The sequence below is a fragment of the Saccostrea echinata genome, unplaced genomic scaffold, assembly GCF_033153115.1.
Source record: "Saccostrea echinata isolate AGI-Se365-2 ecotype Australia unplaced genomic scaffold, CSIRO_AGI_Sech_v1 ptg000042l, whole genome shotgun sequence".
Taxonomy (NCBI): Eukaryota; Metazoa; Mollusca; class Bivalvia; order Ostreida; family Ostreidae; genus Saccostrea; species Saccostrea echinata.
The window spans coordinates 308,745-333,151 of NW_026889791.1; the positions used below are offsets into that span (position 1 = coordinate 308,745).

The following is a 24,407-nucleotide window of genomic DNA, read 5'->3' on the forward strand; positions in this document are numbered from 1 at the left end:
TCAAGAGTGGGAAAGGGCGCTATACCTCTTTGCATACTTCATAAAACAAGCGCCTATGAAAAGCACTACAGTAAAGCACAAACATGTTTAATGAATTGACGCTTACAATCCCAGTGACTTTAAATATATTATAAACTTAATACATATATGTAAAATAAATTATAACAAAGCATACTCATCTGTTTCTTACACTTCGATCAATATACATGTAAGCATGCTTCACTTTAGTTATAAATTTGCATCTAAAGAAGGTATTTCCCCTTCAGAACAAGTTATAAAAAAGCTTAAAGTCAGCATGATGAAAAAATCACTTATGGAACAATGATAAATAATTAAGGATTTAAGATATTTATTTTTTTTTGTATACATGTGTTAGTATGGTAGTGTATGATACACAGCTTCTTTAATACTGGCTTGGGCTAGTGGGTTAAACTTGTACCTCAATTGCAAGGACTAACCTAGGGGGCGACTGAGGCGAAATAGTTGCTTTTGAGCTCCAAACTTCGCCTGATTTCTGCTTTTTCCTAGCCATAGTGCTCAGGTGAGCGATGTGGCCCCTGGGCCTCTTGTTTTTAAAAAGTTTAATAATGATCAATGTGTGCCACGTGCGTCAAGAAGTCTCCCTAGAATTTAAAACTTCTCCCTTATACATTTCTCTGAGGGAGAAGTGAAGTCTCCCTAAATTTTGGGTCTAGGTTGGTCCCTGAATTGATAGAACACTGGACTGACATGCCAGAGATGGGTTCAAATTCAGTCATTCAAAGACACAAAATTATGTCTCTAGACTAGTAGTGTTATAATCTTATATATAAATATTGCTTTTTTAAAGGGTAGAGGTGGGATGATATACTGATAAACCAATACATACCAATATTTTCTGCTAAGATACGGTTTATGATATATGCATTGAAATATCAGTATGAAACGATACATGAACAACCTATCAAAAAATTGAAAATGGCCGCTTTTACCAAGTGAAGAGATGATATTGGTATTGTAAACACTCTTTACAACTAATGAGTCATAAATAAGAGGGAAAACATTTTCACTCTTGAGCATCCTCGGAAGACGGTTAGGTACTGTACATAGAAAAGTTCAGTTTGTAAAGCATCAGAAAGCATCGTTTCCACAACAGTTAATATTATTAGTTAGTGTCCATCTGCACTAACAGCCAGTAACAAAGCATGGATTCTCAAATTTCATTAAAAAGAATTTGAAATTTTGAAACAAATTGAAAATTACCCTTACTGGAGAAATTGGGAAAATCTGCCGGGGTCTGGGGGCCACTGTCACTGGACAAGCCCTGCTGGGGGGCCCAATTTCAGCATTTTAATGACCAGTTAGAGTGCATAAAATAGCAAAGTAAACCATTTTTCACATAGTCTGAAAATTTTTATAAAAGAAAAAAAAAATATTTGTGCTTTTCATTATTGTAAGGGGAATTTTGTACTCATCAAAAGTGGAAAATGCAATCTAATTAAAATTAGATGTTCCGAATCCGCTATCGCTTCTCAAACATCTAACAACATCCCATTCGGGGTCACGTCAGAGCGACCTTTCGATTATGAATAAACATAAAAATTTTGGCCAATCAGATTCAACCTTCTGTATTCAATTCTAAAATTAGTTCCACAGCTACATCTCTAGATTATTGATGCTCAGTAGACTTTCTTACGTTGAATTAAAGTAATTTTGGTATAAATTGAACGTATAGTCCGCCAATCTGGCATTCTTACCTGAATAACGCAAACGAAAATGCACAAACTACTATATATCCCGCACGTCACATTCATATATAGCACGGTCTTTACCATGCATATTTTGTTTACTACGAAACCTCTCGGGCGTTTAGGTTTGGCAGTAAAAAAAAGAAACGCATCCGAACTATAAGCCAAGATTTCGACGACGGCGATTTCATTGGGTAATCGAAAGGTCGCTCTGACGTGACCCCGAATGGGATGTTGTTAGATGTTTGAGAAGCGATAGCGGATTCGGAACATCTAATTTTAATTAGATTGTGGAAAATGGGATATTAAGGGAAATTTTCTCTTGAGGACAAATAAGTCCGAATATCGGTAGTAAATTTGCCCTAGAATATTGTTTTGTAAATTTTTAGTCAACGAAATTGATGAACTTCAAGTATCAGTTTCAAAGCACATTTGATTTGGTTTGTTTATTGTTTAACGTCCTTCTGGAGAATTTTTCACTCATATGGAGACGCCACCACTTGCCGGTGGAGAGCTGCAAATTTTGACCTATGCTTGGCACTCATTGCCATTGAGCAGTGAGGGATCTTTTTCGTGCCAGCACCTACTGCGACACGGGACCTTGGTTTATACGGTCTCATCTGAAGGACCGGTTTCCACATCCCACAGTGGGATTCGAACCTGCGAAGTAAGGATCAACTCCTTACTCCGCAACTCTAGAGCAAACGCTCTAACCACTGTGCCACGTGGGCGACCACATTTGGTTTGATATAGAGTGATACAGAATCTTGATTTATTGTCAAGTAGACAAATATTGAAATAAAATACTAAATTTTTGTGTCACCTGCAGAGCAGAGCGGCACTAAGAGATCACTTTACCAGGTGTCTGTCTGTCCGTCTGTCACACCCTATATCTCAAGATCTGTAAGAGGTATGGATTTGATATTTTGCACGTATATTCCTTGGCACTATGGCTTTTGTAAATTACCATGGTTACCGACCTCTTGACCTTTGACTTACTTTTCAAAATAGTTCATAGGGCCGATTTACAGCATATTTTTGACATTTAAAAGGTATTTCTATGCCATTTAGCATGTGCACTGTTTGTTGTAACACAATATGAAAAATACCAGCATTACAATCCACTTGACCTTGACCTTTGACCTACTTTACAAAAAATACCTTGGGAGTTTAGGTTAACTTTTGACTTTTGAAATTGAGAGACAGGATTTTGATATTTAGCATTTATACATGTTTATGAGCTCATGATACTGTAATTTGAATCTGTATGATATTCAGTTACCACATAAACTTATATTTTAATAAAATACTATGCAAATACATAGGGACAAGGTATTCCACAATGGATCATGTTAAGACTGACAATTGCTGTAAAGATAGACTGAAATCTCTTTTGGAGGATTATTGGAAACACATTTAGCTCATGATAAGTACTTTGAAACTGTATGAAATTCAGTTAACTCACATGTAAATACAATGAAAATACATTGGGATCAGTATTCCACAATGGATTGTGTAGAGTGACAATTGCAGTAAGGACAGGCTGAAATCTGTTTTTGAGGATTAATTGTTGGAAATATGTATTAATAAAATGATAAAAAGATATTTCTAATAATTTCAATTAAATTATTCATTTGAGGCCAGGGTTAAAGAACCATATATTCTTTGATTGTCAGATTCTATCGGAGTCTTATACTATCTGTGGGTGCAGTTTTTCTTTGCAGGGAAATGCATGAACTATCATGCTAAAAGAAAATAAAAAACTGACCAATTTTAGATTTTTTTTTCACCTTTAAGGAAGCTACAGAGTAGGCGACACATGTTCCTTTAAACGCTCTAGTTTTAATTTTATAGTTTTCATATATATTTATTATAATATCAAGATATTTATCATATCATGTTATATGTATTGAGATACGTATTGTATCACAAGATCTACCTGTTTTGTCCCACCCCTTTAAAAATGTTTGCTTTTGATGAACTTTATTGCTTTGACGATGATCATTCATCTTTTTTGTACTGTTTTCGCTTTTCACGTTTTTTTAAAAAATACATGACGTACTGGTATAATTTAAAGATTGTGACCCCTTGAACTTTTGAGATTTAAACCTTTTCTAAAAAAAAAATTGAAATATTGTTCATGTCAATAACAAATAAAGTTGCAGACTGGTGCAAATTTAAGTATCATGTACACCATGTACACAACAGGTCTTCTCGGTTCTTCTTTTCTTCTTCAATGAGTACCTGTATTATTCAATCCCAGATGTTGGACTTGATCTCGCCCCTCCAGAAAAAGCAAAATGTCTTTTAAAACTATCTAAGTTGATGCAAAGATTACAAATTATTTCTTAAGTGTGTCGAGACAGGGTTAGTTGTATTGAGAGCTCTGACAAATTATATTTGCTATTCGGGTCAAAAATCGGTGTTGAGTGATGTAGCTCATAGACTTTTCTTGTAATCATGGGTAAAAATATACACATATACTAATGAAAAACTATTATTGCAGATTTTGGAGTTTTCACAACAAGAGCAAACTTAAGGCAACTTTCTTCTTGAAAATGTTGGAGACTGAGATGCAGATGTTAACAGACAACTCTGCATGGAATTGGAGGATAAGAGTATATAACTGAATGCATTCTGTCTGGATTTCTGTATGGTGACAGAAGGCTTTGGTAAGTCAAGATAACTGTAAAAGATCATAAGTAAACAATTATCATTTTGAAATCTATGCTTCCATTACCATAAAAAATATTCACTGACCTCATTTGCTGACCTCATGGTTATTCAGTCTTTGAAATGTACTTTTTTGTTTTCAATTGATCTTACTTGAAAGGAAACTCAAATTAACTTTGTGCTAATTTTAGCCCTTTTTTTCAAATGAAACCCTAAGTCACTCAGATAAACTATTTGCTATCTGCTTTTGTCCATCCTTCTTTAACATTTGAATATTTTTAGCTTCTTCTCTGGAACCGATGAACCAATTTCAACCAATTTTAGCAAAGAATATCTAGTATGATGAAGGGGAACAAAAATTGTGAATTTCATTATCTCTGCCACCCCCTCCTTTTGGGCCTGAGGGATGGGGCTAAACCCATTAAAACTATTGCAATCTTTAAAAATCTTCTTTTTTTTTACTCCTGGAAATCAAGCAGTTGAATTGCTGCCATGGTTGAATAAGCATTAAGCCCTCTATCAAAATTTTGAAATTCATTGCCCCAAGGTCAGGGGTTCCGGTGTAAGAGTGGCACTCCATTGATTAAATATGGTGAAAATGCATTATTTCTTTGAAAATATTCTTCTCTGCTCCTGGATATGAAGCAGACAGACTAAGTACAAAGTTATGATGAGCACCTCTTCCAAAATTATTAATTTCATGACCCTTGGATAGAGGGTTCTAGTGTTAGGATGGGGCTTGAATGATAATTACATGTATAGTTAAAATGCATTAATTCATTTGAAAATCTTCTTCTCTGTCTCTGATTATTAAGGGGAAAAAAACTAAGTGCAGGTTATAATGAGCAAGGGTGCTTCTTCAACAATTGTGAATTTCATAGCCCCCAGGATGAGAGGTTGGAGGGTGTGGTCTATGGATAATACAGGTATAGATTTCTTTGAAAATTTCTTTTCTGCTCCTGAGTATTGAAAACAATACTAAGTTCATGGTTATGATGAATAAAGTCGCCTTTTCCATAATTTTGAATTTTATTCCCCAAGGGGTCAGTAATTTTGGTGTTAGGGCAGGGCCCTATTGGTTATATAGTGAAAATGCATTATTTCTCTGAAAATCTTCCTTCTTTGATCATGTGCATCAGGTTACCAATCTTACTACATAGTTATGATGAGTAAGAGTGCCTCTTTTAAAATTGTGAATATCATGGCCACTTGTTCTGGTGCTAAGGCATGGTTCTATTGAATATACACTGAAAATGCATTAATTTTTTGAAAATCTTTCTTGCTTCTGGGTATAAAGCAGATAAACTGAGCCCATGGTTATATTAATCAAGGGTACCTCTTCCAGATTTGTGAAATTTGGGTCAGCAGCTCTTATGTTTGAAGATGGGGTGGTCTATTGAATTTGTATAGTGAAAATTCTTTAATATTTTTGAAAATCTTTTCTTCTCCTGGGTATTAAATAGACAGACTATAAAATGGCAAAGTGCCTCTTCCTGAGTTCCAAAATTATGAATTTCATGGCCCCAGGGTCAGGTTTTTTTTTCTTTCTCTTGCCCTTAGATTTAGTTTTGCTCAAATCATGACCCCTGGGGGCTGGGTAGGACAGGACCACAATGGGAAATCAAAGTTTTACAGAGGAATATATTGCAAAAGATCTTTAAACATCTTCTTGAGAACAGCAAAACCATGAGTAGTCATATTCATATGGGAGCATCCTCAGGTAGCACAGATTTAAGTTTGTTCAAATTGTGAAACCCTGAGGTAACAGTTGAGTGGGGCCACAATTTTGGATCAAAGATTTACATAGAAAAACATAGGAAAAACCTACAAATAAAAATGAGCTGTTCAAGAAAATAAAGCCTTGGGTTAGTCATATTCATATGGTTGCATCTTCAGGTAGATTCAAGTTTGTTTTTTTTTTTTTTTTCAATCATGATCCCTTGGGGTATAGAAATGGTGTAAAAAACCTATGCAGAGTGTTTAAATGCCTTTTAAAATTAATTCTGATGTAGAATTTTTTTTATTTATCAATCAGACATTCAGCTGTATAAATACACTGTAGTGTACATACTGATGCATCAGTTGAAAAAAGTCTTCTCTCAGTATGTCATTTTTAGCTCACCTGAGCTGAAAGCTCAAGTGAGCTTTCCTGATCACCTGTTGTCCGTCTGTCCATCTGTCCGTCTGTGAACTTTTCACATTTTCAACTTCTTCTCAAGAACCACTGGGCCAATTTTAACCAAAATTGGTACAAAGCATCCTTGGGTGAAGGGGAGTTTAAATTGTGAAAATAACTGATCAAGCCCCCTTCCAAGGGGAGATAATTAAGAGAAGACAAAAATAGGGTGGGTCATTAAAAAATCTTCTCAAGAACCACTGAACCAGAAAAAAACAAAACTTATGTGGAAGCATCCTTGGGTAGTGTAGATTCAAAATTGTTCAAATCATGACCCCCGGGGGTAGGGCAGGGCCACAATAGGGAATCCAATTTTTACATTGAAATATGTAGAAAATATCTTTAAAAATCTTCTTCTCAAGAACCACTTTGCCAGAAAAGCTGACACTTATGTGGAAGCATCCATGGGTAGTGTAGATTCTAAATTGTACAGATCATGACCCCCAGGGGTAGGGTGGGGCCACAAAAATGAATCCAAGTTTTACATTGAAATATGTAGAAAATTTTTTTAAAAATCTTCTTTTCAAGAATCACTTGCACAGAAAAGTTGAAACATATGTGGAAGCATCCTGGAGTAGTGTAAATTCTAAATTGTTCAAATCATGACCCCCAGGGATAGAACGGGGCCACAAAAGGGAATCTAAGTTTTACATTGAAATATGTAGAAAATATCTTTAAAAATCTTATTTTCAAGAACCAATGGGCAAAAAAGCTGATTCTAAATTGTTCAAATCATGACCCCTTGGGGTAGGGCGGGGCCACAATAGGTATTACAAGGGGGAAAATCAGATGAAGAAAAGCAAGGCCAAAATAACTCAGGTCAGCGTTGTGGCCCATGGGCCTCTTATCAATTTTACCCTAAAAAAATAAGCACTATGATGTTACCCATTGCACAATATGTTGTTAATGATGAGTATGATGAGGGTAACATTACTACTGACTTGTTAAATGCATTAATAAATTCCAAGGGTTTCATGATTCAGTCATTCAGAACAGATCACTTTAACCTCCGACTTACTTCAGCCAAAATTCTTTGTGAAGATATAACCATGTTGATAAATATTGAATTATCAGAAAATTTTACAATATGTACTAATAAATGATTGATTATAATTGAGAGTAATCAATTGGTTTAAGTTAAATCCATCAATGATTAAATTAACACCTATACCCCTATGATTTATAACTTTTACCTCTCTTTAATCTACTTTTCAGTCTATGCGAAAGACATCAGACCGTCGAACCTGACCGATGTGCAGTGCTTCTGGCCTGATGTGTCAATTTTTACACCGGACCGGAATGTCTGATGTCTCGGTGTCCGGTTTTGAGCTATTTAGACGCAGTCATTTCAATGTTGTTTTTTTTTATTAGTAAAAACTGTTGTACAATTCCAAATACGTAATTAAATGTCATTAAAACTGCATGGATTCTACAGAATTATGTGGGAGCAATCCCTGGTAAAAGAAAAGCTGTTAGGCCTACTCAAGAGTTTTTTTGTCTGACAAAATTTGGTTCAGTCCTTTGTATTCATTGCATTAATTAAAAATTACACAGGACTGAATGTCCAGTGTGGTCCAAAAAACTTTCGCATAGACTGACTTATAAGTTCTGAATTGAAAACAGTTTTATGCAAGAAAAAATAAAAATTTGCAATAAAATTCTAATTTAAATCTAGTTAAGGAAAACTCTCTATGCAGCATATCAAACATGTTCAATGTGCATTGATTTAGAGGACTTAATCACAGGCACTTGGGGTATGGACCCCCCCCCCCCTTTTCCCATTTTTTTTCTTTTTAAATCTGGGGTCGAGTCACCTTTTTCCTATTTTTGTATTCTAATATGCACTGTATGTTATCAATAATGTAACTCTTTTGTCTCTATAAGCTGTTTTTAAATATATCGTTTTCGACTGATACATAAAAAGAGAGAAGGCTTGCAACTCTTTTCTCATCGTCTGCCCCACCTCGCTTAAACTTCGCCTGATTATTTATCGAAAGAATAAGAAAACATGGAATATGCATACATCAATAAATTCGTTATACATTCTTCTTTCTTTTCATATTTCCATTTAATTTTTATGTGCCCCCGATTTGTAAATATTTCGATTAAATCATCCGCATCTAGGGTAAATTTTGTTGATGTGCACCAGCTGGGACGGAAGTGCCCGGTATTTTCGGGTATCATCATTACATGTAATGTCATTCGGAACATTAAATGCAAGAAGGAATAAATCCCGAATTTTCTCTTCATATAAAATGTAACGGAAAGTTCTGTGAATAACAAGATAACTTTAACTAGCAAATTTTAATGGATGAAGATTATACTTTAAATAGACGAGCTAGACAACCAAATTCCACAATATTGTTATTACAATGCCTGGAATTTTTTTTAATGAAGAACATTTATAAAGTTAGAGTTACCGTTCTTGCACTTCCGTCCCAGCTGGTGCACATCAACAAAATTTACCCTAGATGCGGATGATTTAATCGAAATATTTACAAATCGGGGGCACATAAAAATTAAATGGAAATATGAAAAGAAAGAAGAATGTATAACGAATTTATTGATGTATGCATATTCCATGTTTTCTTATTCTTTCGATAAATAATCAGGCGAAGTTTAAGCGAGGTGGGGCAGACGATGAGAAAAGAGTTGCAAGCCTTCTCTCTTTTTATGTATCAGTCGAAAACGATATATTTAAAAACAGCTTATAGAGACAAAAGAGTTACATTATTGATAACATACAGTGCATATTAGAATACAAAAATAGGAGAAAGGTGACTCGACCCCAGATTTAAAAAGAAAAAAAATGGGAAAAGGGGGGTGGGGGGGTCCATACCCCCAAGTGCCTGTGGACTTAATTATGAATATTATTTAGTTTCAGTACATTTATATTATGATTGATTCTTTAAATTTTAGATTTGGTAGATATTTATTGAAAAAAATAATTTTTAGCTCACCTCGACGAAGTCGAGATGAGCTTATGCTATACCGTCGGTGTCGGCGTTAGCGTCGGCGTCCCAGGTTAAAGTTTTAGGAGCAAGTCCCATTCCCAAGTAACTATAAGCCCTACCTGGACCAAACTTGCATGGATGATGCATCTAGGGATGGACACTACCACACTTGCTTCGGATGCTGGATCTGACCTAGATTTTCCAGATGAGTGACCAGGTTAAAGTTTTAGGAGCAGGTCCATTCCCAAGTAACTATAAGCCCTACCTGGACCAAACTTGCATGGATGATGCATCTAGGGATGGACACTACCACACTTGCTTCGGATGCTGGATCTGATGTAGATTTTCCAGATGAGTGACCAGGTTAAAGTTTTAGGAGCAGGTCCATTCCCAAGTAACTATAAGCCCCACCTTGACCAAACTTGCATGGATGATGCATCTAGGGATGGACACTACCACACTTGCTTCGGATGCTGGATCTGACCTAGATTTTCCGGATGAGTGACCAGGTTAAAGTTTTAGGAGCAGGTCCATTCCCAAGTAACTATAAGCCCTACCTGGACCAAACTTGCATGGATGATGCATCTAGGGATGGACACTACCACACTTGCTTCGGATGCTGGATCTGACCTAGATTTTCCGGATGAGTGACCAGGTTAAAGTTTTAGGAGCAGGTCCATTCCCAAGTAACTATAAGCCCTACCTGGACCAAACTTGCATGGATGATGCATCCAGGGATGGACATGGTCACACTTACTTCCGATGCTGGATCTGATGTACATTTTCCAGATGTGTACCAGGTTAAAGTTTTAGGAGCAGGTCCATTCCCAAGTAACTATAAGCCCTACCTGGACCAAACTTGCATGGATGATGCATCTAGGGATGGACACTACCACACTTGCTTCGGATGCTGGATCTGACCTAGATTTTCCAGATGAGTGACCAGGTTAAAGTATTAGGAGCAGGTCCATTCCAAAGTAACTATAAGCCCTACCTGGACCAAACTTGCATGGATGATGCATCTAGGGATGTACACTAACCAACCTGCTTCGAATGCTGGATCTGACCTAGATTTTCCACATGAGTTAATTTTAGCCATATTTTAACCAAATTAGCATGTATGATGTATCTAGGGATGGATACTTCCAGACTTGCCTTGGATTCTGAATCTGACGTACATTTTCCAGATGAGTGACCAGGGTAATTTTTTGGAGTAGCTATATAATTTTATGGCCTGTTATGATTAAACTTGCATAGATGGTGCATCTAAGAATGAAAACTTTAGGAGTGAAACGGTTCACCGCGGTATCGATTCACCGCGGTATTTTTTCTCGGTTTGATACACGGTACAAAATCTCTATTTTTTCGGTTCGGTTCATTTTTCGGTCGGGAATGTTATTCAGTCTGGTTTGCCATAAGGTAAAACACGTTACTCAGAATAAATAAGTATAGAAAACATAAAATTTTGATGACTGATAGCTTGTAAAATAATTTTTGACAGTCAAATAATTTTAATCAATTTCTTCTAGTCAATTTGGAAATAAAATTCGTAAAATATGTGACTAGATTTAGAAAAAGAAAGCATAAAACAATGTTGAATTTGTTTCCTTCTATCAAAACGTATCGTATCGAAAATAACCGAACCGAGACAAAATTATACAATACGTACCGAACCGTGAAGGAGGTGTATCGTTTCACCCCTAGAAAACTTCCAGACTTGCTTTGGATGTTGGAACTGACCAAAATTTTCTTGATTACTAAACAGGTCAAAAGTTTTTGAGCAGATCTATAATTAAATCAAACTTGCATGGATATTGATCTTGGGATGTACCCTAACTAGAAAAAAATATGATGTGAAATTTGCCTTACATGTAGATAACATTCGTCGAGGTGAGCTTCGTAATCTTTGATTACCTATGTTTATCTTTTATGTAAATCTATAGTAAAATAATGCATTGCTCCAAAAGCCAATAGTGATAAATATTCCTCACAAGTCAAAAGTGAGAAATATTCCCCACAAGTCAACAATGATAATAAATATTCCCCACAAGCCAACAATGATAAATATTCCCCACATGTCAACAATGATAAATAGTGATAAATATTCCCCATAAGTCAACAGTGATAAATATTCCCCACAAGTCAGCAGTGATAAAAAGTGAAAAATATTCCCCACAAGTCAGCAGCACAGATACTTATGGATAGGACCCCCCCCCCCCCCCTCCCTTAGGACTTGGACTTTTTTTCAGAAATTATATTTATTACACTTATTTATCATGTGTACCATTGGAATAAATCTGTAAAACCCTAGAATAATCATTCCACACAAAAAATACCCCACTATACATTATAAGAGAGAAAGGTATGCCTCTTTCTGTTTACATTGTTCCCCCTGCTGGTCTTTCTGGGTTTAAAAACATTTATTGGATGTATTGTGGTCGAAAGTGTTAAAGTAGCCCCCCCCCCCCCCCCCCCCCCAATTTTTTTGGAGTTATTAAATTGTATGTTACAAAGCAAGCAAAGATGCAGTATTATTGGAGCTAGATTAGGTCACATTATGAGGTTACAATTTTTCATGGGGATAAAAAAGTTTCCGAAGAACAGCAGAGCTTAAATGACTCAAGTGAGCACTGTTGTACATTTGACATCTTTTAGAGCATCTTTATATTTAAGATTAGACTTAAGTTTATAGGAAGCTATTGATCTTAGGTTGAGTTGACTTCTTTTTCTCTTTGAAGATAATCAAGACAATCAAGAATTGGAGTGGCTAAGAATCAGATGGAGACCAAATGTCAGTTCACATGGAATACCAGGGTTTGCAAAGGAGGACATTGGAACTGGCTTAAGTATTCAAATTTCTGATGGCAGTTGATGACAGAAGATGTCATACTTAGGGAAACATTAGATTAAATTACTTTGAATGGTAAGACTTGGTTATTATACCCTGCAAAGTTCAGTATATAAACAAGATATACTGTAAACCAACTTTGACTTGCCTGCAAGAAAGATCTGCAATTTTCGCAACCTTCATTACTTCTCATTACAAACCAATCATAAGTTGTGACAGTGTATTATGGTAGAATGTTTCCTTCACTGCAAAAATTAATGCTTACTGTTGCAGATGGATTTCAAGGTAAAGAATCCTGAATAAAAATTGTCGGGAATAATAGTTGGTTTACAGAATACATGATTGTGCAGTTGAACATAGGTATTTTGAACACTGATATCTCGAATACAGTGGATATGTGTGTAATTTTTAAGTCCCAGTCACTTATTATATTTAATAAGTATTTAACCCTTAACATCTTGAATCCTCCCGATATCTCCAAGTTTTTCCACAGTTCCAATGATAGTTCGAGATAACAGGGTTTGAGTATCAGGGTTTGACATTTATTTTAACAAGTACTAGACATGTCAGGCTACCTTCCTTAATTTTTACTAACCATAAAATCAATTGCCCTGACCAAACTTCTTTTAATTGCTTATTTTAATTGGTAACTTTTGAAACTATCTCTTGTGCGTGTCAAGAATCTGACAGCCATTTTGAGTCTAGTTCATTAATTGGGACATGAAAATTATGAGCCTTGAAGACATTCAACAAACTTTACTAAAATTATTATCCTAAATATTATTAAATACAGAAAGTGTTATTTGGTAAGTATTTATACCATATCAATACATTTCAGCCCAGACTTATCTACTACAGCTAAAAAAAATACAGTGCTACCTCGGTATATTGCCCTCCATCATATTGCCACCCTCGCTTATTGCCAGGAATTCTTGAAGAACAGATTTCCCCCTGTATTAATACACCCGTTATAATGCCACTCCTGCTTATTGCCATCTGCCACTGGTTTTGGGAAACAAAAGGTCAAATTATGTAAGAAAAAATCCTTGGTAACAATGCCAATTATCTAGCGTGTGTCGGTAATTTGGACACCACACCCGTGCTTTGACAGTGGTTGCGGTGAAGCGACTTGCTGGACTAGGAATTCAGCTAGATTAAAGATAATTGTTGCATAAAACTCAAAATTAGCAATGTCTTTGGAGTGTGTTTATAAGATAAAAGAATTATTTCATCACAGTAATGGAAACGTAAAGCGAAAGAAAGCGTACAAATTTAGATTACAAAAAAAAGGATTGATCAACATTCGACCTATTTGATTGTATATCGCCAATTATTGCTTATCATGGATAATGCACAAAACCATAATAAATGCAAAAAATCATTTGCGTCCCCTTAGATTAAGAAGCCATTCAATCAATCAAAAAGGAAACCCCATATATTTTTTTAGACTACTATAATTCCGCACATGAAAATATTAGGGGTATCGTTAGCCTATCATGGATAATGCACAAAACCATAATAAATGCAAAAAATCATTTGCGTCCCCTTAGATTAAGAAGCCATTCTATCAATCAAAAAGGAAACCCAATATCTTTTTTTAGACTACTATAATTCCGCACATGAAAATATTAGGGATATCGTTAGCCCTGAAATTTCCTTTATTTGTCGGGCATATATTGGTTTGATTGATAAATATCAAAACAGAATCGGAAGAGAAGTACACAGGTATTAGCAAACATGAGCATACATGTCTAATTTAACGGGTTGACGTGTTCTGACATGTGACTTACCATTTGTCAGTCATGATGCTTTACCAACTGAACATTTTAACCGATTCAGAAATTCTTGAGACGGTGAAATAATCTACTTTTGATTCAGATGACATTAATGATAATTCTCAAAAACTTTTTTTTATACCAAGAGGCTATAACGGCCACTGACATCTTTGTCATCGGGTTATTAAATTCTTATTCAACATGTGCATGACGAAAGGAAATTGATGTGTTCAATATTCTGATATTTTTATTGCTTTTCATTCAAAATATTGTAAACAAAAAAAAAAAAAAAAAAATAATAATGACTTTTTTTTCAAAAAGAAATAAGAGCTGCCCTTATATCATGTGACATAAATAGATTGTAACGGAAATAAATTACGTAATCTACATGTATTTATTTTGTTTTGATTACCCATTGAATTGTAATTTATGGCAGAATATGTTATATTGCCACCCTCGCTTCAATGCCAAAATCTGTCTTGGACAAAAGTTGGCAATATACTGAGGTAGCACTGTATTATAAAAATTTTTTATGGCTAAAAATAACAATTGTGTTATGAAGGGAATTTCAACTTACAGAGCAATGGTTGTGTTTACATTTGTACAAATAAGATATTTTTTTTTTTTTACAATTTTGAATATATTTATTCAAAAGACTGAAATGGAATTAACAGTTATCAACCTGACCAAAAGGTCTAGTTCACATACATTGCACACAACCATACCATTCATTTAACCAAGTTTGTCTGATGTGCCTTAGTGTTAAACCCTGACTGTATTATTTATAGATGGCAAAGTTCTTCATATCAGATTACTGGTTAGCCATTTTTGGGAGACCTGTATCAGTACTATAAAGACATTTATAGATAGGTCTATAAATACAATGCATCAGAATACATTTTTATGACATGAATATGGTCAGGACATATAGAGTTTGTCATGTCCGTCTTCCGTTCTTCTGTCCTTCCATTATGCTTTGCATTTAGCACAGTTTAAAGCTCAGTTTCAAAGAAACTATGATAGGATCTTTTTATCAAACTTCATTTGCTGATACATTTGGAGGAGAATTATTCAACTGCATCAACATTTCATGATCATGACCTTTCCTTTGACCTTGACTTACTTTTCTTAAATTAGTGTTTAGCTCAGTTTTAAAGAAACTCAAGATATTTTTTATCAAACTTCATATGCTGATACATAATGAAGTAAGCTATTGAACTGCATCAACCATTTTTTACTTTGACCTTGCCAATTGCCAAAAAATTGCCAATGACCTGCTTGGAAACATTGATATTTTTTGTTAATTCAGATTTTTCTGCCCCCGCCATAAAATGGCCAGGGGAATATAGTGTTACTCTGTTCTGTCATTCCATCATTATTCACTTCCCGTTCATTATCTCTGCAACAGTTGGACACATTCAACTCAAATTTGACATATGGATATGTCATTTGAAAATGCCGGTCAAGGTCGAATTTGGTTATGGTCCGATGATTTTTGACAGAGTTGTTTGTCTTGAACTTAGAAAAAAATAAGAAATGTTCAGTTTCCACTCTCTTACTTTTGTAGGGATGTATGTATAAGGTTGAAATTGCATGTGCAGGTATTTTTACCAAAAAATACAGGTCAAGTTCAAATTTGGTCATGGTCCAATGATTTTTGACAGAGTTATCTCTCTTGAATTTAGAAAAAATTAAGAAATTTTCAGTTTCTGCTCTCTAACTTTTGTAGGGATGTATGTATAAGGATGAAATTTTTTTTACCAGAAAATACATGTCAAGTTTGAATTTAGTTATGTCCCCTGAACTTAGAAAAAAAATCTTTTGTGCAAACAAATTTAAAACTGAATTTGGCATTTGAAACTTATTTAACTGCCTGCAGAGTCATTTGTGGCATTCAACACATCTAGTTCATACAATATATACAATTCAGGACATTTCAAGAAATGTTAAAAATATGACATTTAAGGGGGGGGGGGGAGGATTTATATAGCTCTTTTCATGTTGCATTACTAATATACCCTCGGCTGGGCTTTCATGTCCTATGGACATCTTTCTTGTCTTTTCATTCTGTGAGATTTCTAATATTTAAGTTTTTAATATGCTTATCATTTGAATGCCTTCCAAGTTCATGATTTTGTAGTTGGTATTTCACAAATACTCTGTGCCATTTGACAAACTTAGAATACTGCCAAATGCATTTTACATCTCAGGGGGTGAAGGTGTGCAATTACAAAAATTGGCAACTAGTATTTTTTGTTGATATTTCCTACATTGCTTTAAATGCTCATGACAGATGCTTTCTTTTCAGATATAAAAACATCAAACGACAGGGGAAAAAAGAGGACTGCCTATTTCCGATATATCGATCTCTTCACATAGCAACACCCAAAGCACTACCATCGAAAAATTAAAATCAATATTTAGGAAGAAAAAATGAAGACATTGATCATAAAGAAAAGAAGTAGGAAGAGTTTTGAATATTATGTCAAGTTGTCAACAACACCACAGATCTGGAAATGGATTTTCTTGCCTCATAATTTATATTAAGTGCATGTTCATGCATGACTTTTGATATAACTGTGTTCTCTGTATCACAATTCCTCCATTATGTATACATGTAGAGCAAGGGCAATGCTGCAGCCATCACATCTTGTGTAACACAGCAAAACAACTTTTTATTGTTTGGATTTTAAATGCTTATGATTATACTTAAAATCGCAAGAAAAAGGACTGTACCTGTGTAAAGTACAATGCAGCAATATACAAAAAAGATTGTCAAACAATATTTTTGTCTTTGTCATTTGTGTCATACTGGTATACACCTATGTATTGGAGCATGAGAAATCAAAAAAAAAAAATAAATAAATAAATAAAAATAAATAAATAAAATATTTCTTGATTTAAAGATGAAGAAAGTATTGGGAAGTCTTGGAAATAGTGTTTGAAAGGTATATATTAACTATGTTGTGTATAAATCTGTACTTCTGTTAAATCAGAGTGCATATTTCTTTAGATAAGGCCAAACAAAAAAATATGTGTGGTTCCGGTTACACTTCCAAAAAAATTAGGGTAGGTAGGTAGGGATTTTTTTTTTTTTTTTTTTTTTAACAAAATGATTTTCTTAATTTTTTCTAAATAATACCTATCACTGCTTTGCAAATGGCATTTAGATGTGGTGTGACAATATACTAGTCAATATTGGTAGGGGACACCTACATGCTAGCTTGCTTTGGATTTAACACTATTAAACACTTGCACTTTGTTTTGCAAGGAGGCCGTCATTGCTGAAACTAAAACTTAAACTGGAGCCATTGATGGAAATCGGGGGAAATTCTGGAAAAAATATGAAAATTGCCAAAAAAAAGTTTAGGGTCGGGGGTATAAAATAGGGAAGGTCGGGTAACCGGAACCATACATATTTTTTTATTTGGCCTAACTAAAAGAAGTTAATAGAGCAATTTATCAGGTAATCATCCAATAAGTAATGCATTCATTTCATCTATATTTTGAGAATTTAAAGAATTTTTAAATCAGTGGAAATAATTCCTTATCTTTATACAGTCATGTATGTACAAATGCTTTCATGATGAAATGACTATGCAAAGAATGGAATAAGACAGGTCACTGTCTTGAATTGTTTACGTTATGCATTCATATCCAAGTTGGCCTGTGTGGAAGGAGAAGGGTTCATGAAATAGTATCCTTAAGGAGTATTTACAGTACTTTAAAATGTTGAGCAAAATTTCTTTACTTGCATGTTGCCAGACATGATTAATTTATTATGAGTGTGAGGTTACAAGCCGTATATATAATTCTTTTATATGAAAATAATTTTAACTACTAACTTCAATTGTAAATGTCATGTTACCATGACAGTTGTAATTGTCATGATCCCAGCAAGCACTTTGGTGTGCTGAAATGTATCAATAATAAAGAAAAAGGTGGGAAATTTGTCTTGGAAAAAAAGGAACATATTACAAGGATTATTAAGAAAAAATAGTATGAAAGAAAGCAAAGGCCATCACTATTATTATGTGAATTAATAATCTTAGCTCTCTGATTGGCTGAGATCCAACATGATAGAAAAAATACAACATGAGCATTAAGTTCACCTGCACGTGACTTTCCAGGTGAAAATATTATACTTATTGCTGTTTTTGATGTCAATACGATGATTTAGACACCCGAGGAGTACATTATTCACTGAGCCCGAATGGCGAGGTGAATATTGAAGGGCGAGGTGAACATTGTACTTCGAAGGTGTCTAAATCATCGTATTGACCTCAAAAACAGCAATAACTGTTTTATTATATGATTATCTATTTTTGGTCCAATGTAGAATAAATAATTCCTTATATTTACCTGGAAATAATTCCTTATATTGACCTGGAAGGTCACGTGCAGGTCAATATAACGTAGTATTTTTCTAACATTGTTGGATCTCGGCCAATCAGAGAGATGGGAATTATTCAATCATATAATAAGAATTTTTAGCTGCAATAATGTAGCCCTCTCCAATATTTTTCATCTGATTTAAAAAAATATCGGAGAGGGCTACGTTGTTGCAGTTAATGAATTTTGTCTACATTGGACTAAAAAATAAATTGAGAACTTCCTAATTGATAAAATTAAAACTGAAAAGTCATTTCACCCGTAGAGGGAGGGGGGGGGCACTTTTTTCTGAACGATGTCTACTATCGGTTAAGTATAAATGTTCGTGGAAAGGCTTTTTGCTCTCCCCTCTCCCTTTTTGATACAGTATGATATTGTCACCAGCGACATTATGTACCTCCCATAACTCCACATATTGTCATCTGTCGGTATATCTTATTGCAGGCGACAACAAAATTTGCGTACCCTGAATGCACATATTAAGATAATGCTGGTGATAAAGATGATGATACTGATGAGGAAAGTTAAGAAGGCTTGGTAGCAGACAGGTTGTACATACATGTACATATCTCTTTAATTTGAAATATCTGAAATATCTATCTAAATTGCATCCTACTATTAATTTAACTTTTTAATATTACACTGATATCCAATGCTTTTGAAGATTTAATCAATATCACATACATGTAGCTTCTATGGAGGCAGGTTTATTGAGAAGACTTTCAATCAAAAGGGTCATGGACCACAAGGCTTACTGAGAAACTTTTGGCCTGTTGTTCTACATTAAGATTCCCCCCAATATACACTGTTCATGTATTCGGATGTAAATTTCTGATCGCCTTTTGTGACCCAACCCAATATACAGCGGACGTGATTTGATAAAAAAAAAAATGAATATTTCTAGTCTCTACCATTGGATTTTTCCTCTTTAGTACGGTTCCTTATGGCTTTGCTGTTCTTTTAAAATCTACACCAAGTAAGGAAGCTTCCACACAAGTTTCAGCTTTTTTTTTTTTTTTTTTGGTCTTGTGGTTCTTTTTGTTTTGTTTGTTGTTTAACGTCCCTCTCGAGAAGTTTTCACTCATATGGAGACGCCACCACTTGCCGGTGGAGAGCTGCAAATTTTGTCCTATACTCGGCACTTACGGCCATTGAGCAGTGAGGGATCTTTTTCGTGCCAGCACCTACTGCGACACGGGACCTCGGTTTATACGGTCTCATCCGAAGGACCGGTCTCCACGTCCCACAGTGGGATTCGAACCCGCGACGTAAGGATCAACTCCTTACTTCGCGACTCTAGAGCAGACGCTCTAACCATGTCTTGTGGTTCTTGAAAAGATTTTAATGACCCTACCATATCTTTGGCTTTTCTTGATTATTTTCCACAAAGAGTGATTTAAAAAGTCACTTGAACATCCAGCTCAGTTGAGCCAAAATTTGGACCCCCCCCCCCCCCGACCACCACCATAATTATATTGGCACATGTATAAGAATAGCAAAAAATACTATCTAGATACATATTACTACTGAACTCAAAAACTATATATAATGACAACTGACAAAAGAGAATATTCAGGAATTCTGAAATCTTTGTAAATCATAGTCGTGTACACCGATCCTTGACAAAAATTTTTACCACAAAATTTTCTCTTTTCTTTTTCGCGAGTAATTCTACTGTCTGTCTGTCCGTCTGTCTCCCTCCGTGCGTGTTTGTGTGTGTCTTTTTGTCAATCTCTTCACGGCCCCAGTAAATATTCGCTATTATTACACGATTGAATAATTCCTATCTCCCTGATTGGCTGAGATTCAACAATGTAGAAAAAAAATGCTACGTTATATTAACATGCATTTGACCTTCCAGGTGAATATAAGGATTTATTTTCTCTACATTGGTCAAAATATACATGTAGATCGGGAAATTGATACCAATAGTTTTGGAAAGCTATGTCACGTGCTACCGACTTCCACTCAGGTGAACATATCATTAGGGAATATATAATTTGGGGTGGGAATGGTTTTGGGGTGGAAGGGACCCCCCCAACACTTTTTTGTGAACGTAAATTTTTACTTTTAATTTAATTAGAATAAAAACGTTCATTGAAAGGCTGGTCCCCAACTAATGGTTCTTAATACCCCACCCCTAACCCCACCAAACCCCAAATAAAATTTGAAGTAAATAGAATTCTATTTTCGTGGGGGCTAATCAAAGATTTTCCCTGATAATGCCCCTATTGTCCCCCCCCCCCCCTTCCCCCGCCAAAATCGATCCTATCAAAGAGCCTGACATTATTTCTTTTATTATCATTGCAACTAAAGTTGATTTCAAAAAATCCAATTTAATACGACCGGTAACATTTATTTAATTCTGCTTCTCTCATTGCAATTGGCTAGTAACAAGTAAGATGGCATGAACTGCTTAAAGATTTTATATCATTTCATCATTGAATTATATATCAAAACAATTATTGCTGTTTTTGAGATCAATGCGATGATTTAGCCACCTTAGATGTACAATATTCATCTCGCCCTTCGGGTTCAGTGAATATTGTACTCCTCAGGTGGCTAAATCAAAAACAGCAATAATAATTGAACGAAATAATTTATCGGCGACAAAATGTGCAAATGTTCAAAGTACATATTGTCGCCGACGACAGTATGTGCCGATGCTTGACTGTACGTTTAATTTATCGTACATTATGCAGAAGGAAAATAAGGAATTGTCGCCGGCGACAAGATGTACCGATGGACGACAATATGTGCAATGGGGGTAGGTACATATTGTCGCCGACGACAATACGAACAGAACGACAATATGTACAGTCACATTCCTTCACAAGAAATAAAATTTGGAATTTGGAAAATTTTTTTACCCCCACCCCCCTCCCTCCAGGTTTCAAAATCGATGCAACGTGCCTGATATTTTTTTTTTTTTTCAATTGTATTAAAAATACAGAGTCAGAAATTCCAAATTAACACAACTAATAATTATTTTTATTTTATCTTCAGCAATTGTAAACAAGAAAGGTTGCATGTTAGCTTAACAAGTTTGTATTTATTTATTCAATCATTGAATCAAATAATAAACAATTATACAGTTAAACTAATAGGTATCTCGAACATTGATATCTCTAATACCATGGATATGTCGAGGTGAGATGAGAGTCCCCAATTCTTTTTTCTATGCATTTTAACCCTAATATCTCGAATCCTCCGATGTCTCGAGGTTTTTTTCTTGGTCCCATGGAGGTCGAGATAGCAAAGTTTGACTGTAATGTTGTTTTTCCAAGTCAGTACGATGATTTATACACACATACAAGTTATACCCCCGCTCCGAATGAGAAGGAGGGGTATACTGTTTTAGCCTTGTGTGTCTGTATGTCTGTCTTTTTGTCTATCTGTCGGTAACAATTTTTTGTCGCAGTTTTCTCAGCAACTACTCACCGCATATGCTTAAAATTTTAGCACACTCTTTCTTTAGGCATGTCATATGTTGGGATTCATTTTTGTACGAATCTGATGTCATGTTCTTGTTTATTCGTGCGTCTGTCTGTATCAAATTTCCGTCGCAGTTTTCTCAACAATTACTCTTTGCAGTTCACATGAGAGCATATATTCACATCAGATTACTAATGAGCATCGCCTCACAGACTTTTTGTTTAATATGTGTGCAGAGCTAGAAAATTAAATACCCTTTCACAGTGTACAGCAACGAAATTTAAGATCCTACCAGCTAGGGTATTGAACGCAGGCACGTTATATCTATACTTATATGAAAAATGTAAGCAAAGTAGGTCAATCGTTCTCGTTGAAGAATGCAAATGTAATTTTCTAGAACTATACTGACTGCTTAACTTATCGTAATGTTCAGGATAAAGACTAATTTTTTTTTAAAACCAAAAGCCAAACAATCATGGACAAAAGAGTGATATCACTGGCATCAGAAGCGGGCGGAAATGAAAAGATACACATAGGGAAGGGGCCCCTTGTTTCTTCAACGTGTTTGTTAATAGCTTGCCTCGTTTTAGATATTGTTCATACGTAGAGCATACTCTTGCGTATCGAATCAACTGAAAAACATAAATTCCATATGCAGGTGATAAGGGTATCATTGCTACATAAGTAAAAGAAGTTGACGATTGAAAAGTTGAAGTCATTACATTTATCATAAAGCTTTGTTGTTAGGTAACTCTAGTGACGCGCCAGGTCTGATCTGTAAATTAGTAAATATTGTTTAAACGGCAAGTATTACAGGTACTTTCAGTGGCACAAGGAGAATAAAAAAAGAATTGAGGCTCAGAAAATTGAAGATGAAAATGTTGCGGTCATTTGCAAGAATATTAATAATTATTTTTTTGCACTACATTATATCAAATTGCACAACTTTTTCCGCCCCCCCCCCCCCCGCCTCACTCTTTTCTCAGTATATTATTTTGCTATATTAAAATTTCCACTGACAATTTCCAGGAATTGGACAGTAAATTACCTTTTTTTTGCTTGTCTGATTTTTTGGGAAGTTGCCCCCCCCCCCCCACACACACTTTTGAAACCGTTGCTACGGGCCTGTATATAGTGAACACCTCTTATTGTATCCTTAACGCGACTTGTAAGGTACATGTATTTTCTTATTTGCTGTGCCTTTTTTTTTGCTCTGAAAGTGTACTAAACCAACCAGAAGACGTGTATATGGTATTGTAGTATACATGTTTAAATAATGCATGTAGTTAAATATATCACATTGAAAATTTTCACCCCAAGAAAACGATTGTCAACCTAGGCGCAGCCGAGGTTGAAAATGGTTTTCGAGGAGGTGACAATTTGTAATATAGACAAACAGGCGGATAAAGGGTGAAGATTCGAGCTAACCCATTCCCTCAATAGAACCCCTTGTTTATATGTGCAAATATTTGTTACCCCCTCCCCATAAAAATATAGGATTGTATATCCCCTTATGTTTGGGCTCTCTGCGGGTCTGCGTACTGAAGATTTTTTTAATCTGATGCTATTAGCTGTTTCAGGGAGTATGGTGCAAACTGCGAAAATTCGAGATATATAGTGTATGCGTCCAAAACACCGAAATAGGAATTTGAACGTTGCTGGTTGTTGAATGAGCTAAAAACAAAGTATGAAAAATTCTCTTCGATATTACTAATAATTTAGATAGCATACGATTTGCAAAGCATTTCCACCATGAATTCCATAGTATACAGATACACATTACTGATGGGCCATTAAATAAAATGATTGCACAGATTCAAGTTAAAAATAATCTTAAGAAAATCATGCTGTATGAACATGATATTATGGTGACATATTTCTGCCACTACTTGTCAGATATTTATGTCAACTTGTTGAATAATTATTGTCGACTTGTCAGATAATAACCATCAGAACCAGGAACTCGGTATCTTGTTATTAAAGTATGTTAAAGCCACTAACTGATATTTACTTGTCATCAAAATATCTGTCAACATAATATTCTGACAAGTCGACATAATTATCTGACAAGTCGACTTGTTAGATGTTATGTCGACTTGTCAGATACTGATGTCGACTTGTAATATATTATGTCGACTTGTCAAAAAATTATGTTGACTTGTTAGATAATACGAGGGTCATTCAAAAAATTCGTAGATATCCGTTCTGGTCGCTGCATGACTTTAGGCCACAAGCGTGTAGTTTCTTGTTTCTCATGTATCGCTTTAGTTGTAGTCAACTGCGTGTTCATATGACCCTACCTCGGTATTTACAGATACATCCTTTGTATGAGGGTCCTTACTTGATGCCTGGGTAATGGCAACGGGACATAAAACCTTAACTGACCTTACCACATTCTTTTCTAATCTGTAAACCTTCCTCCTGCAT

At 35.2% G+C, this 24,407-nt stretch overlaps 1 long non-coding RNA gene across 1 annotated transcript; it reads left to right on the forward strand.

Moving 5' to 3' along the window:
• The first annotated feature begins 1,000 nt into the window (after positions 1–1,000).
• LOC133201116 (uncharacterized) lies at positions 1,001–16,962 on the forward strand. The gene is made up of 4 exons (XR_009723045.1): positions 1,001–1,076; positions 4,234–4,399; positions 12,269–12,453; positions 16,462–16,962. It is a non-coding gene; the product is annotated as an uncharacterized LOC133201116 (long non-coding RNA).
• The last annotated feature ends 7,445 nt before the right edge of the window (positions 16,963–24,407 follow it).